The sequence below is a fragment of the Ranitomeya variabilis genome, chromosome 5 (assembly GCF_051348905.1).
Source record: "Ranitomeya variabilis isolate aRanVar5 chromosome 5, aRanVar5.hap1, whole genome shotgun sequence".
Taxonomy (NCBI): Eukaryota; Metazoa; Chordata; class Amphibia; order Anura; family Dendrobatidae; genus Ranitomeya; species Ranitomeya variabilis.
The window spans coordinates 576,229,454-576,246,803 of NC_135236.1; the positions used below are offsets into that span (position 1 = coordinate 576,229,454).

At 40.4% G+C, this 17,350-nt stretch overlaps 1 protein-coding gene across 7 annotated transcripts in view; it reads left to right on the forward strand.

The window, feature by feature from the left end:
* Positions 1-17,350, forward strand: part of LOC143776520 (teneurin-2-like) — a 3,926,626-nt gene that overhangs the window by 608,512 nt on the left and 3,300,764 nt on the right. Inside the window, exon 1 of one of the 7 annotated variants that reach the window (XM_077265983.1) lies at positions 13,330-13,344. The exons of the other annotated variants lie outside the window; for them this stretch is intronic. The gene's annotated coding sequence lies outside the window, so the exon portion shown is untranslated. Of the gene's footprint in view, positions 1-13,329; positions 13,345-17,350 lie in introns of those variants that run through there. 7 annotated transcript variants of the gene reach the window in all.

The window sequence follows — 17,350 nt, forward strand, 5'->3', positions numbered from 1 at the left end:
AGCCCTGATTCATGAAGATGTTTTCTGTATTTTTCTGGATTAAAACCCTTGCAAATATTGCAACATTTTTCCACAATTCAGAACTACTCAAAATTTTGTGACTTTTGCCATTTTTGCCAAAATGTGCGGGATGAGCCGTGGCTAAGTCTACCCATCTAACTCATGGCGGGCATAACATTTCTGATGGAGGCACATGCTAGTTAGGAATTAGGCGCTTTTACTCCCACGGCCCTGTTTACTAAGATTGGTGTGCACAACACCACTGTTAATTAATCGGCCGATATTCTTTAGATACCGATCCATTTGGAATAACAGTCTCCATGTGTGCTCCATCAGCAGGAATTACCCTTTTAGCAGCATTCAAATTCCCCATTTGTCACACAGATGATCTCCCACATCTATGTAATATGTGCTAATTTATGGCAATATTAACATTCTTTTATATCATTTCTATTTAGTAATATTAAGGTAGTTTCCAATCTAACCGTACAATGAGTGTTTGTTGGTCTTTAGATGTTCAAGTTGTTTTTTTTCTTATGTGCTTTTGCATAATGTAACATCTTGTTATTAACAATGAACAGCTCTCTCCTAGATAATCTTTGACCTCCCATCTGTGTTTAGCAGATGTAACTGTCAAATGATAAGATGAGAAAAGAAATATATAATATTACAGATATTTTTATTCACGGCACCACTGCCAAGTAAATAGAGAACATACAACCTGAGAGTACGCAGCAAAGCTTTGCAATTTAATTAGTATTGGTAGATGTTTTAGGAGAAAACTATCAAATACTGTCTGAAGAGACAATATTACAATCTATTAATTCCATCATACTTTCTGCCTGTGTAAAAAACAAATAACAAATACAAAATGTTAACACTTTTTGTTAATGACCCATTAGAGACTTTTTGTCCCAACATTATACGTATCATGATATAATAGTAAATGAACATTGTTGGAAGAGTAGGAAAAGAGAAATCTGTTCTGTCTACTTCAGTCATTTGTTTCTAATATTAAACCTTTCCCGATTGGGAGATTTTCTGTTTTTGCCATTTAGTTTTGTTCTACAATTCGTCCATCTTTTTTTATTTTTTCCATTTTTACGTAGATGTGACAGAGCTTTTTTTCATGGGAAAAAAATGTAGTTTTGAATGGCACCATTCATTTTACTATTTAATGTCCTGAAAAATGGAATAAAAATTCAAGTGCGAAGAAATGCAATTCCGCAAAAAAAAAATTGGGGGTGTTTGTTTTTCTGAGGTTCATTGTATGTTAAAAGTTACTCAACTATTAAAATGATTCTCTATATTAACTAATGGTACTTGATATTTAGGTAAGGGGTTGGTTTGTAATATCTTATATCAAGCATCTCCCATATGTGGCTAAAGATCTTGTTAGCTGCATCGGTGACAGCCGCTGCTCTCTATACGCTGCGTGATGACTGACACCGCACCGGCACAGAACTATTAATGGAAGCCAGACGATGCCGGGAGGAGTAAAGTTAATTTCCTCACAGCAGCCGGGCTCTAAGTGCCGGCACCAGGCAGGTTCAGAAAGCTATTATCCTGCAGATTAACCCTACATCTGCAGGTTACTAGCCTTTTTCCCTTTAAAGGTATTGTTATATATTACATGTTACACATATTTGATTTTCAAGTACAAAAGTAATAAAACAAATACAACTATATAAATCTGATATCACCTTACCCTACTGACCAACAGAATAAAGCTGACAGAAATACAATTTAAAGCATGAAAATGTCATATTGGTTTTTATTTTTATTTCTTCCATAATTAATTGTTATATCTACCTCAGAATGTTGCCATTGTTAAATGTAAAAAAAGCAAGACTTCATAGAGCGAAACTGGTGAAAAAAATTCAAAAATTTGATGATGAAAAGAAAAATGGTCATAATGGCCCATACAGGCTTTGTATTAATTCTTTTATGGGTGTTAGTAAATAATGGAAATAGAAAAAAATCCAGCTCGACGAGGTGGTGAAAAAGCAAAGTCTTGGTACTTTATTCACTTCATATCAAAAAATAGAGGATAAAACAACAGCACAATATAATTAAAAACACTATCTACGCGTTTCTGGTGACATAGCACCCTTAGTCATGACTAAGGGTGCTATGTCACCAGAAACGCGTAGATAGTGTTTTTAATTATATTGTGCTGTTGTTTTATCCTCTATTTTTTGATATGAAGTGAATAAAGTACCAAGACTTTGCTTTTTCACCACCTCGTCGAGCTGGATTTTTTTCTATTTCCTGCATTCCTCACGCCTTGACACAGTGTTTCCGTGCTCCGAGCCTCCAGGGACTACAACTATGGTGAGCTGGATTTTTTCTTTTGTTAGTAAATAATACATGGACTGAAATAGCAGTAATGTAGAGTGAGGGATGCCTGACAACAAGATTAGAAACTTTGTTAGTTTATTCATTTGCTTGGTATGGCCATCTAAGCCTTCTTACCCTTTGCGCTAGTCTTCTCTGTAGATGGCAGAATGCTGCCTATTTACAGGACTGATCTTTCTTGGATAACATCTTGTGAAATGAGAAGCTTTATGCACAAGATTGAGCAGATACATTTCTACGTGGCTACTGCTTTTTAGATATGGGCACCAAATATTTACTGCTGTACATGGACCTGAAAAAAAAAGAACACATCTACAGACCTTCTTTGTCTGGGCTGCTTTATAATCAGCCACTTAATGCCATTAAACACTTTTTTAATTACTTAATTGCTTTTAAGTTGAATGTGTTCCCTGTCTTTAGTCATTATGAACTTTAATAAAATATATATTAATGCAAATAATTACGATAGCATTTAGTGTGTATCTTATGATTTGGTAGCCCAGGAGATTATTAATTCTCCTAGTATCAACAACAAGAACTAACTGAAATATTTTGAGGCTGTAAACAAAATGTGTGAATCGATATTTGCTTAGAGTTTCATGGTGGATATTCTAGAAAATCAACCATACTCCGGTGATTAGCATCCACTCCAAACTGAAGAAGCTCGGGGGTTTTAAAATTACCATAGGAATTAATGTAATCTTTTTAAAGGACTTAAAATATGGTAATAAACATGCAACGTACCAACACCTGCAGCTCAAGGTACCAAAGTTATTAGAGATGGATATAATTATATTTTTTACAGCAGGGATCTAGAAAACAAATTGTCATGAATATGGATGAGCTGATTCTTCATTTACGATCCTATTAACTAAAGAAACTTTTGCTTAATGTTTCAGTATATTTCAAGTTGTTTCCCATCTATTTTTAATGCACCGTATTCATTACATCAACATGAAACACTTGGGTTTTGGTAAAAACCTGGAGAAACTTGATATATCATATATATATATATATATATATATATATATATATATATATATATATATATATATATATATATATATATATATATATATATATATATATATACTAGTTTGAGTTCCTTCTCTGCTGGAAAATATATTCAACTGATTATTTGTCAAGTCACACAACAGCATATTAATGTTTGATCATGGTAAAAGTCATCAATGGGGGTAGTTTACCTGGCTCCCAAATTTAGATGTGCTACACACTTGCACCCCAAAAATAAAACTGCTACTTTATCTTTCTTATGAAAGATATTTGTTTCGTACAAAGGAATTAAGTAGCAGCTCTTCAAAAAGGGTTGTTTTAGAAGCAATATGCAATACATTGATATAACTAAATAATCCTTCGGTACACAAACCCCATATACAGCAGGTGAAATTGAACACCACCAATTTTCTAAGTAACTATGTTTCTAAATATGCATTCATATGTATTGACATGAATATCTCACCAGATATCCGTAACAACCCATCCAATCCATAAGAAATCAAACCATAGATGTCCATAACTTAAGATATGTGTAATGATGAGAAATGACACCTGGAAAAAATATTGAACACATGAAGAAAGAGAGGTACAAAACGCTATGAAAAGTCATGACACCAACTGATATCTATCAGTAATTAGAAAGCAATCTTGCCACTTAGTGAAGAATAATATAAGCTAGTTCAACTGATGGCCTATGAAAAAGTGTCTAATTACCGATGTGACACACAATAAACATCTCATGATGGGTAAAACTCATGAGCTGTCTCAAGACCTTGGCAACCTTATTGTTGCAAAACATATGGAGTTGGTTGCAGAAGATTTCTAAGCTATTGAAGGTTCCAGTGAGCATTGTTAGAGCCATAATCTGGAATATATTCTGGTCAGATAAGAGCAAAATTGAACTCTTTGGATGTCATAATACACACCATGTTTGATGGCATGCACTGCATGTCACACCAAAACACTGTACCAACAGGGAAGTATGGATGTGGGAACATCATGATGCTATCATCACTTACAAGGACTCTAGCCCTGACGAAGAAGGTCTGGTGACATTCAAAAGGCGTAGGCAAAAGAGGCCCTGCACGGCACCCGTCTCATGCTCTTTCCTCGCAGCTTCGGGTGACATCACCCAGACCACGCCCCCTCATTCTCCGCTGCAGTGTAGTGGCGCCCTCGGCCGGGATGCCGCTTGTCTAATTCTCTGGTGCGCGTGGTGGCTAGGCGCCAACAGGGGAGGACGCTCCCCGCTGCTCTGCCATTCCACGCCACCGATCTGACCTCCAACTCTGGACTCACGGAGGAGCAGCTGTCTCCTTTTTTGCCCAGCGCACCACCATGCCAAAACGCCCTGACAGATACAGTACCGGCACCACAGCGACACAGTAAGTGCTTACCCTATGTCTCTTGTGGGAACCATTTTTTGGACATTGTTTAAACTGACTTAGTCCATTTTCCTGGAGTAAGGTAGCGCGGTGACCTAAATCCTATTGCATAAAGTTTTTCCTTTTTACATGACAGGCTTGGCACAGTAGCTGTCTAGGCACTAGCAGCTTCCTCCAACTCCATGCTCAACACCTTTTGGAGCGCCGGTGTGTTTACTATATTTACTCCTTTTGTAAGAAGTATTAAATCAATGTCAGTAAGCGTGTTCTTCATTCTTCATGTGTTCAATATATTTTGCCTGTGTCGTTTCGCATTATTACACATAACTTATTTTATGGACATCTATGGTTTGATTTCATTGCCTGTGTGGATTGGATGGGTTGTTACCAACATCTGGTGATAATTTTGTGTCATTATCACCTTTAGAAATATATTTACTTAGAAAATTGGTCACATGTTCAATACTTTTCTCTGTATATTCAGTCTTTCCTTCTAACAACTTCTTAAAGGGTTATTTCAACCAGACAGGTGATAACCATTAAATCTATATTTGTCCCACCTCTGACTCTTGCACTGATTGCCGTATACCCTATTCTCCCGTGGTTCCCCTTGGCTGCAAGACTACAACTAGGAGTTGAGTAGTGTGACAAGTGCCACATGCCCACTCCATTGTAGTCTTTTACACTCACAAAATTACCAAGCACAGTGCTGTAATTAACTTGTTGAATGGAATTGGCAAGGCTCATGCAGAATTTGTCACAATATTTAAGTCCTAGTGGTTGTAGTCTTGCCGCCAAGGGAAAACCAGAAAACGTATTTACTATGTATACAGTGCAGAGCTCATATCCTGATTAGGCTGGTATATCCCTTTAATGCTCTATCCAGAAAGTACTAGTGGTAGGAACATTACTGCCATGCTGATAAACTTCATGTACCTTTCACATAAGTTACATTTTGTTGTCTCACTTAGCTTGGGCATCATCTAAAGTACAATTAATACTTCAAAGAATTTTGGCTAATCATCCACCCAATATCTGATATAACTGGTATCATAACCAAGATTTAGGCCCTTATCAGTTTTGCATGGCAACTAATAAAAAGAGTACAGAGCACAACTTTAACTTCATTACTGCAGTGTAAGCATTTCAGACTGTATAACTAGATAATGGCCACGCACTGTGAATTCGTAGCGCCTGTTCCTGGGCTTTGACCCCACAACTCTGTATGTTTATGTCACAGATTATCATTTGCTCACCTGGTCTCTGCCTAGAATAGCCCCCAGACCATAGGTACATAGCTTTAGTGACATAGCTATGGTTTTACTGTATTGCCCTTTATTGCGGAGTGCTTGTGTCAATTGAATCATTTCTTATATTTCTGCATTACCAACTTCTAAAAAAAAAAATGGTTCTTAAAAAGGAACGTGTGAACGTTACGTATAATTTTTTTCAACTAAATTGCTTACAGGTTTCGTTTTAAGGTATGGTTTTCACATATAGTTTTGTAATTCTTTCTCTTTCTGAACTTGTCAAATTAATACGCCCTCATAATTGAATATTGTATGAGTCCAGTTTTCTCTCTTTCCAAAACAACATTGCTAATGGGGCTCTTCCTGTGTTAGTGCTAGCTCATCTAAAGTACATTTGTCAGCATGTTTCAGGCCGCATTCATCTGTTAACTTGGATGTCTTCAGAGCTGGAGAAACAGACAATGCATACTAGACAAAATCCTGTTCCTCATAGCATTATCATAAAAAAGAAGTGAATTCATTACACTTCTACCAGGATAGAAATAGTATAGCTGCATATAAATGTTTCTAAACCACAATCACTCATATATTTAATAGTCTGGGAAAAGATTATTTTCTACTTTCTTCTATTTTTTCTGCTACATTTTCTGGCAGTGATCACAAATTGACGAATCAGTAAATGTATAAATAAAATCTTAGGTGTAGACTCGCCTTAAAAACTGTTATTCATTTTATTCCTCATGTTAGAGTAATAATCCTTGTAAGGATTAAGAATTGCTGGGTTCGAAATGCATCTGCCCATAGAACTGTTCCCACATTTTGGGGGCTTGTGACTTTTATGCTGAATGGATCACTTATTTTAAAGAATGTTCCTAATAAAATTTGAAAGCTTTTAACAGACTGCCTGAGCCGGATTACTTATTGGATTGACATGATAGATAAGGTCATCATATGTGGCATTGTCACATCATGGCTTCACAGAGAAGGAGCACATCTGCAGTGTGCAGTGGCTTGCAAAAGTATTCATACACACACCCCTTGCCATTTTTTGTGTTTTGCTACCTCAATACCTGGAATTTCACTGTTTATTTTGAGGGTTGCATCAGTTCATGTAAACTACATGGATACAAAAGAGAACATTTGATTTTCTTTTCATTGTGAAGTGTGCATAATAATCACCCCCTAAAAACAGTACTTTGTAGAGCCTTCATTTGCGGCAACTACAGCTCCAAATAATTTTGGTAAGTCACATTAATCCCTTAACGACCGCCGATGCGCCTTTTAATGGCAGTAGTTAAGGATACTTAAGCCACAGCGCCGTTAATTAATGGTGCTATGGAAAAATTGTATAGCGCCCCCCTGAGTTGGATTTTCTCCAGTGTCTCGGCTGCCGGGGGTAGCCGAGACCCCAGAGAACATGATTCGGGTAGGTTTTTACCGACCCCCAGGTTGCGATCGCCGGTATTAACTGTATAAAGGCGACCGCAAAAAAATTGTCATTTGCCACTTAATTTCTCTGTCCTCTGATGTGATTGCACATCAGAGGACAGAGAAATAGGGTCCACGATCCCTCCCCGGTACCTCACAGTGATCCCCGGCCCTCGTGCTTCCCCCATGGCGCTGGTATCTTCTCCAGGGAAGAAAATGGCAGGCAAATGCGCAGTACGTTCCCGCCGACTCTGCCGGCTGGCATCTGGCAGATCTCGGGGTCTCGGCTGCCGGTGGTAGCCGAGACCCCAAAGAACATGATCAGGGTCGGTTTTACTGACCCCTGTTTTGCAATCGCCAGTACTAACCGTGTAACGGCGGCCACAAAAAATAAAGTGTGATGTGCCATTTAATTTCTCTCTCCTCTGATGTGATCACACATCAGAGGAGAAAGAAATAAGGTCCCCAATCCCCCTGGTACCTTTCGGTGCTCCGCGGCTCTCCTGCTTCCCCTCACGAGCGCTGCCATCTTTTTCTGGGAAGAAAATGGCAGGTGCATGCACAACGTGCCCGCCAAGATCTGTCGGCTGGCACCCAGCAGCAAAAGGAAGATTTTTCCTATTGTTTCATTTTGGCCACCGTGATAGACCCTGTGAAAGTAATCAAATTTTTTTTAAAAAAAAGAGTAAAATCACCTTATTTTGGAAAAAATAATAAAATAAAGAAAATGTATTTATTTCCATTTTCCAATTTGGGTTACAGTTGAGCTAAAGTGAGTTGGGCTAAAGTTAGGGTTAGGATTGGGCAGGGCCGGACTGGCCATCTGGCAATTCTTGCAAATGCCAGAAGGGCCTGTCTGGTCATGGGCTGCCTTGTCTGCTACATGGGCAACAGAATTGGTGTTCTCAAGATACCCATACTGTTAAGAGTTGTGATGCAGCACAAAGTTGCTGACTCCATCACTTGTATATAGTACATAGTTATTAAGGTTGAAGGAAGACTTTAAGTCCATCTAGTTCAACCCATAACCTAACCTAACATGCCCTAACATGAAAGTAAATTTTGCATTTCATTTGGAAATCAAGGTCCCAGAGTCTGGAGGAAGAGTTGAGAGTCACACAATCCAAGCTGCTTGAGGTCTAGTGTGAAGTTTACACAATCAGTGATGGTTTTGGGAGCCATGTCATCTGCTGGTGTAGGCACATGGTGTTTTATCAAGACCAAAGTCAGTGCAGCTGTCTGTCAGGAAATTTTAGAACACTTTATGCTTCCTTCTGCCGACAAGCTTTATTCAGAGGGAAATTTCATTCTCCACAGGACTTGGCACCTGTCCACACTGTCAAAAGTACCAATACCTGGTTAAAAAACAACAGTACCACTGTACTTGATTGGCCAGCAAACTCTCCTGACCGTAACCCCATAGAGAATTTATGGGGTATTGCCAAGAGGAAGATGAGAGACACCAGACACAACAATGCAGACGAGCTGGAGGCTGCTATCAAAGCAACCTGGGCTTCCATAATATGTGAGTAGTGCCACAGACCACGGTCATTACTGAGAAAATGACTTTTGGGTTTACTTACCCCAGCCGACCACGGGTTTCATTGGAAATATTGGTCTTGTAGAAAATCTTCCTTTCCTCCATCCAGGGTAATATTAGTAATATATCCCATCTGGTTCATGGAGATGGATACAACATGTGCCTGTGTGATTTCAAATGCCAGGACTGAATTTCAGCCCCAGTCCATACCTGGGATTGGAGTTAAAGTTAGGGTTAGAATTGGGATTAGGGTTAGGGTTGGGATTAGGGTTAGGGTTGGAATTAGGGTTAGGTTTGAAATTAGGGTTATGGTTAGGGTGTATTGTCATTAGGGTTGGGATTAGGGTTAGGTTTGTGATTAAGATTATGGTTAAAGTGGTGATTAGGGTTATGGTTTGGGTTTGGATTTGGGTTAGGGGTGTGTTGGGGTTAGGATTGTGATTAGGGTTATGGATAGGCTTGGGATTATGATTAGGGGTGTGTTGGGGTTAAGGTTGTGAAAAGGATTATGGATAGGGTTGAGATTAGGGTTAGGGGTGTGTTGGGGTTAGGGTTGGAGTTAGAATTGGGTGGTTTCCACTGTTTAGGTATATCAGGGTGTCTCCAAACACAACGTGGCTCCACCATTGATTCCAGCCAATTTTGCGTTCAAAAAGTCAAATGGTGCTTCCTCCGTAGTGAGGTCTGCCATGCACCCAAACAGTGGTTTACCCCCACATTTGGGGCATCAGAGTACTCAGGACAAATTGGACAGCAACTGTTGAGGTCAAGTTTTCCCTGTTACCCTTGGGGAAAAAAAAAAAATGGGGGTCTAAAAAATGATTGTTGTGAAAAAAGTCTGCATTCCAAAACATCACTACTTCTCTTCCGAGCCCCGACGTATGCCCAAACAGTAGTTTTCTCCCACAGATGGGCATCAGCATACTCAGGACAAACTTGACAACAACTTTTGGGGTCCAATTTCTCCTGATACCCTTGGGAAAATAAAAAATGGGGGCTGAAAAATCATTTTTGTGGAAAAAAACATTTTTTATTTTCAGGGCTCTACGTTATAAACTTCTGTGAAGCACTTGGAGGTTCATAGTGCTCACCACACATTTAGAAAAGCTCCTTGGGGGATCTAGTTTCCAAAATGGGGTCAATTGTGGGGAGTTTCTGCTGTTTAGGTACATCAGGGGCTCTGCAAATGCAACATGATGCCCACAGACTATTCCATCAAAGACTGCATTTTAAAACATCACTACTTCCCTTCCGAGCCTTGATGTGTGGCCAAACATTGGTCCTTCCCACATATGGGGTATCGGCGTACTCAGGACAAACTGGACTACAACTTTTGGAGTCCAATTTCTCTTGTCACCCTTGTGAAAATAAAAATTTGTGGGTGAAAAGATAATTTTTGTGGAAAAAATATTATTTTTTATTTTCACAGCTCTACGTTTATAAAGTTTGGTCGTCAGATCGGCGTGTATCGTCGTGTTTGACAGCAAAAGCAACAATGCCAGCAATGATTTACATGGAGCTAACGACCTGTGAGAACGATAAATGAGTCACCGTTACGTCACAGGATCGCTCCTGCATCGTTCTGGAGCTGCTGTGTTTGATATCTCTACAGCGACCTAAACAGCGACGCTGCAGCGATCGGCTCGTTGTCTATATTGCTGCAGTGTCGCTGAGTGTGATGGTACCTTAAGGCCATGTTCACACTTTGCGGTTTTTACCGCGGAACCGCGGCGATTTTGATGCTGCGGGTCCGCAGCAGTTTCCATAGCGTTTCCATTTACATGTAAACCCTATGGAAACCGCAAACCACTGTGCACATGCTGTGGGAAAAACCACGCAGAAATGCAGCGGTTTAAAACCCGCAGCATGTCACTTCTTTGTGCAGAATCGCTGCGATTCTGCACCCATAGGAATGCATTGAACCGCTTACTTCCCGCATGGGGCTGTGCCCACGTTGCGGGAAGTAAGCGGTTAATGTGCGGGTGGTACCCGGGGTGGAGGAGAGGAGACTCTCCTCCAGGCCCTGGGAACCATATTTGGGGTAAAAAAAAGAATAAAAATAAAAAATCATGATATACTCACCTCCCAGCGCTGCACGCAGCCGGCCGGTCAGAGTTGCTATGCGAACAGGACCTGCGGTGACATCGCGGTCACATGACCGTGATGACGCCCGGGTCACATGACCGTGACGTCACGAAGGTCCTTCTCGGCACAGCATCTTTGGAACCGGAGCGCCGCGTGCAGCGCCGAGGAGATCCGGACATCGGAGGTTGTGTATAACCAATTTTTATTATTTTTAACATTACTATTGATGCTGCATATTGCTGCATATGCAGCATCAATAGTATAGGAGTAATCCCGCAGCGGAAACCGCGGAACAAACCGCGATAAATCTGCAGGGATAACCGCAGCGGTTTTGCCCTGCAGATTTATCAATTCCGCTGCGGGAGAACCCGCAGAGGGACGCCGCAAAGTGTGAACGTGGCCTAAGGGTACCTTCACACTGGTCGATTCTGCTACGATTACGACGCATTTGCGTCATATTCGACATCGCAGTACGAGCTCGCAGCCAGCGGTCACACTCTACGATGTTAACGCTTTTTCTGACGTAGTTGCGATGTGAACGTCACGCGTCGCAATCGTACGCTACCCTTCACACCGCCATAGTCCTACGACTCCGAGCGTGACGTATTACCAGCATGGGCGTGCTAAAACGTCACGCCCAATCAGGAGACAGGTATGCGGAAGCCCAACCCACGTAGTCGCATTACGAGCTCGTATGACCGCCGTCACATACTACGATTTCGACCGCCACAGCGGGACATTTACGACGAAAGAAAGTTCTGCTCTTTCTTTCACATCGTACGATGCTGGGTTGCGTCGCAAATCGTAACGCCATGTCACACTTTGCAACCTCGGAACGAGGACGGATAAACGTCACAAATCGAACGCTCGTTCAGACTTTGATTGCACAGTGTGAAGGGGCCCTAAGTCTGTAATAGTGACTGTACATAGAGTGTGTTAAGCTTTGTTTATTGATGTGTGCTGATATGCTAATAGTGCTACCTTGATCCCATCACCATTGTTTACCTTATCTTGATGTTGAACTGAAGGACCCTGGGTAATTCTAAAAATAGCTTACATGCTTTAGGTATAAAAAGACTCAGAGATCACATCCTGGGAGACTAAAGTAAAACAGAGCTACCAGCCAGACATTCTGCAAACCACCCAACAGACAAAAGAAAGGACTGCAGCCAATTCATCATGGCCTCATCACGAGAGACACTGATCTATGATTCTATAGGAAACAACCTAGGGGTTTTCGGCTCCGGTTGGAAGGACACAGATCTGATCCAGTGGCCATCTCTGAACCATGGATATGTTTGGAGAAAGCCAGGTTTGGGACCCGCTGGTCGCCTGGTTCCATGGAGATGGTCAGATAAGCTAGGTGGTGACTCTCGGGTCAACTGGCTTTGGACCTTGTATGGACTCTATGTACAGTTCTTGGTCATCTCCCTATGCTTGTCGTTACCTCTTCTCTGTGCGTGCATCCACAGATGAAGTAGCGACCCTGGGAGCTCTGACATCATGTCAACTGGCTTTTGACCTTGTAAAGACTCCTCAGGATCTTAGCCGAGGGTCTGTCGGACCCGGCTGAAGAACACAGGACTGCTCTCAGATATCTCCCTACGCTTGTTGTTACCTCCTCTCTGTGTGCATCCACAGATGGAGTAGCGACCCTGGGAGCTCAGACGTAACATCTACCATTATCTCGGCGAGTGAGCGGAAGGGTGAGGCCCTGTAATGTGCACCATCTTGGGATAATTGGTGGGATTGTTCTGTTTGCTATTGTGTGTTGTGGTTCAATAAAGTATTGCCACACTGTTTTACCTTAACCCTGTGTTGTTTGTGTAGTGTATTGCCCACTGGGAGATAGAGCAGGCATTCAATGGTATGAGCCATGATCCATACATTCTTGCTAAAGACAGCCAGGCCCTGTTTCTTCACAGTCTAGTTTCCAAAATAGTGTCACTTGTGGGGGAAGGTTTCTACTGTTTAGGCACATCAGGGGCTCTCCAAACGCGACATGGGGTCCGATCTCAATTCCAGCCAATTCTGCATTGAAAAAGTCAAACTGCACTCCTTCTCTTCCCAGCTTTGCAGTGCACCCAAACAGTGGTTTTCCCCAACATATGGGATATTGGCGTATTCAGGAGAAATTGCAAAACAAATTTTGTGGTTCATTTTCTCTTTTTAGGCTTGATAAAATAAAAAAATTGGTTCAGAACTAAAATGTTTGTAAAAGAAAGTTAAATGTTATTTTTTTCCTTCCTCATTGCTTCAGTTCCTGTGAAGCACATAAAGGGTAAATAAACTTCTTGAATGTGGTTTTGAGTACCTTTAGGAATGTCGTTTTTAAAATTGTGTCACTTTTGGGTATTTTCTGTCATGTACACACCTCAAAGTGACTTTAAATGTGAGATGGTCCCTAAAAAAATGGTTTTGTAAATGTTGTTGTAAAAATGAGAAATCACTGGTCAACTTGTAACCCTTATAACTTCCTAACAAAATTTGTAATGTAGACATGTGGGAAATGTTATTAATTAACTATTTTGTGTGACATATCTCTTTGATTTCAGGGCATAAAAATTCAAAATTTGAAAATTGCAACATTTTTAAAATTTTCTCCATATTTCCATTTTTTCATAAATAAATGCAAGTAATATCGAAGAAATGTTAACACTAACATTAAGTACAATATGTCATGAAAAAACATTCTCAGAATCAGCAAGATCCGTTAAAGTGTTCCAGAGTTATAACCTCATAAATTGACAGTGGTCAGAATTGCAAAAAATTGGCCAGGTCATTAGGCTGCAAATTGGCTCCGGCACTAAGGGGTTCAGCTCTACACATCTTGCCACTGGGATTTTTACCCATTCCTCAAGGCAAAACTGCTCCATCTCCTCCAAGTTGTTATTATTGTTATTGTTATTATTATTATTATTTATTTATATAGCACCATTGTTTCCTTGGTGCTGTTACATGGTTTCCCCTGGTGAAGAGCAATCTTCATATCTGACCACAGATTTTCAATTGGATTAAGGTCTGGGCATTGACTAGGTCACTACAAAACATTTACATGTTTCCTCTTAAACCACTAGAGTGTTGCTTTATCAGTATGCTTAGGGTCACTGTCTTGTTGAAGGTGAAGCACGGTCCCTGTCTCAAATCACTGACTGACTGAATCTGTCTGAAACAAAATAGGTAAAAAGCCAGGTGAATTCCTTTACAAGCCTCTGTAGATCTAAGCCAGATCAGGGGTTCATGATAGTTTATGGGGATTGGTCGGAGTTATGGAGGCCTGGTCCAGAGTCTATTTATTTAGGGGATCAAGTCAGTGGAATGTATTTGTGGGTTGGGGATAGTTAAGCAGTTATAGGGTCAGTATGTAGCAAGCTTCATGCGGGGACAGAAAACATCTGCATGTTTATCCTTGATTAAAAAAGGCAAACATCTACATGTTTTATACAATTTATAAATTATTTGTATTGTTTTAGCATTAGTTAATAATATCCTGAATATTAGTAACAGATTTTTTAATTAATGTTTATGGAAATCAAAGCTGAATTTTGAAGGAGAATACAAGGTTATTTCAGGCATTTTACTTCTCTCTTTGTGTTTTCCTATCTCAGAAGCATTCATTTTTTATTTTTATTTTTCTCTTTCATATGAAGGATTTAACCTGCCTTTACAAGTAGAAGCTTTATGCAGTGACTGAAAGCAGTTTGTTGCCCTTTCTGTCCCTAATTATTAAAAAAAGACATTTTGATAACTTTGATTGACAGAAAGGACAGTTTTTATACTCAAACTTTAATCTGCAGAGTTTGTTCATTTTCATATTTATGCTTTCTCAACTTAATACCCGAGATGTGCAGTGGAGCGAAACGCAACCTGCAAACTTGAATTATAATCACGCACAGTTTATCTGCATACTGTAAAGATTTCTTAAAAATCAGTTATAGGAAGGCCATCCTGCTTAGCTCTTGCTTATAGAACTTGTCACTTAAGGAGCATTTATAAAGTCTGAAACTGTTAGTGTGGAATTAATCCCTGTAGCTCTGTTAGAACATCTGGTTAAATAAATTCAGGGATGTGAAAAATCCACTGCTTAGCTTTTCAGAGCAATGAACAAAATAAAACAAAACCAGGATTAAAATAACACCAATCTACAAGGCATTCAGTGGCAAAACAAATGTATGCAACTTTTGGATAAAGCAAGTTTGCCATGTGAGTTTGAATTGAGACAAAGTAACTTTATATAAGCTGAAGCAAATGCCCATGTTTTCTGAATTATAATCTGCTGCCTTAAGCAGCACCAATAAATTGTTAGAATAGGTACTTCAACGTTTCTGTATTTAATAACCAACACCACAGACAAACAGACTCATGCATATTGAATATTAGACACTACATGTGGAGCTCAGCAACTTAGGCAGCACCCCAAAAATAGCGCAGCTTGCTCTAAAACCATGAGAACTGGCACTCCATTTAAATAGCATAGTGTGCTGTGCTTCATACCGATACTATCCTATATAGCCGCAGCTTTGTACCGACACTATATAGGATAGTGTGCTGTGCTGCATCGGTACAGTATATAGGATAGTGTGGTGTGCTTCATATCAATACACTGTATAGGATAGTGTGCTGTGCTTCATGCCGATACTATCCTATATAGCCGCAGCTTTGTACCGACACTATATAGGATAGTGTGCTGCATCAGTACGCTGTATAGGATAGTGTGCTGTGCTGTATCGTAAACAATATAGGATGGGGTGCTGTTCTGCATTGGTACACTATATAGGAGAGTGTGCTGTGCTGCATACCGATACTATCCTATATAGCCGCAGCTTTGTACCGACACTATATAGGATAGTGTGCTGTGCTGCATTGGTACGCTGTATAGAATAGTGTGCTGTGCTGCATACCGATACTATCCTATATAGCCACAGCTTTGTACCGACACTATATAGGATAGTGTGCTGTGGTGCATTGGTACACAATATAAGATGGGGTGCTGTGCTGCATTAGTACACTATATAGGATAGTGTGCTGTGCTGTATCGGTACATTATATAGCATAGTGTGCTGTATCGGCACACTATATAGGATAGTGTGCTGTTCTGTATCGGTACACTATATAGGATAGTGTGCTGTGCTGTATCGGTACACTTTATAGGATAGTGTGCTGTGCTGCATTGGTACACTATATAGGATAGTGTGCTGTGCTGCATACCGATACTATCCTATATAGCCACAGCTTTGTACCGACACTATATAGGATAGTGTGCTGTGCTGAATTGGTACGCTGTATAGAATAGTGTGCTGTGCTGCATACCGATACTATCCTATGTAGCCGCAGCTTTGTACCGACACTATATAGGATAGTGTGCTGTGGTGCATTGGTACACAATATAAGATGGGGTGCTGTGCTGCATTAGTACACTATATAGGATAGTGTGCTGTGCTGTATCGGTACATTATATAGCATAGTGTGCTGTGCTGTATCGGTACACTATATAGGATAGTGTGCTGTTCTGTATCGGTACACTATATAGGATAGTGTGCTGTGCTGTATCGATACACTTTATAGGATAGTGTGCTGTGCTGCATTGGTACACTATATAGGATAGTGTGCTGTGCTGCATACCGATACTATCCTATATAGCCGCAGCTTTGTACCGACACTATATAGGATAGTGTGCTGTGCTGAATTGGTACGCTGTATAGAATAGTGTGCTGTGCTGCATACCGATACTATCCTATATAGCCGCAGCTTTGTACCGACACTATATAGGATAGTATGCTGTGGTGCATTGGTACACAATATAAGATGGGGTGCTGTGCTGCATTAGTACACTATATAGGATAGTGTGCTGTGCTGTATCGGTACATTATATAGCATAGTGTGCTGTGCTGTATCGGTACATTATATAGCATAGTGTGCTGTGCTGTATCGGTACACTATATAGGATAGTGTGCTGTTCTGTATCGGTACACTATATAGGATAGTGTGCTGTGCTGTATCGGTACACTTTATAGGATAGTGTGCTGTGCTGCATTGGTACACTATATAGGATAGTGTGCTGTGCTGCATACCGATACTATCCTATATAGCCGCAGCTTTGTACCGACACTATATAGGATAGTGTGCTGTGCTGAATTGGTACGCTGTATAGGATAGTGTGCTGTGCTGCATACCGATACTATCCTATATAGCCGCAGCTTTGTACCGACACTATATAGGATAGTGTGCTGTGCTGCATTGGTACGCTGTATAGAATAGTGCGCTGTGCTTCAAACCGATACTATCCT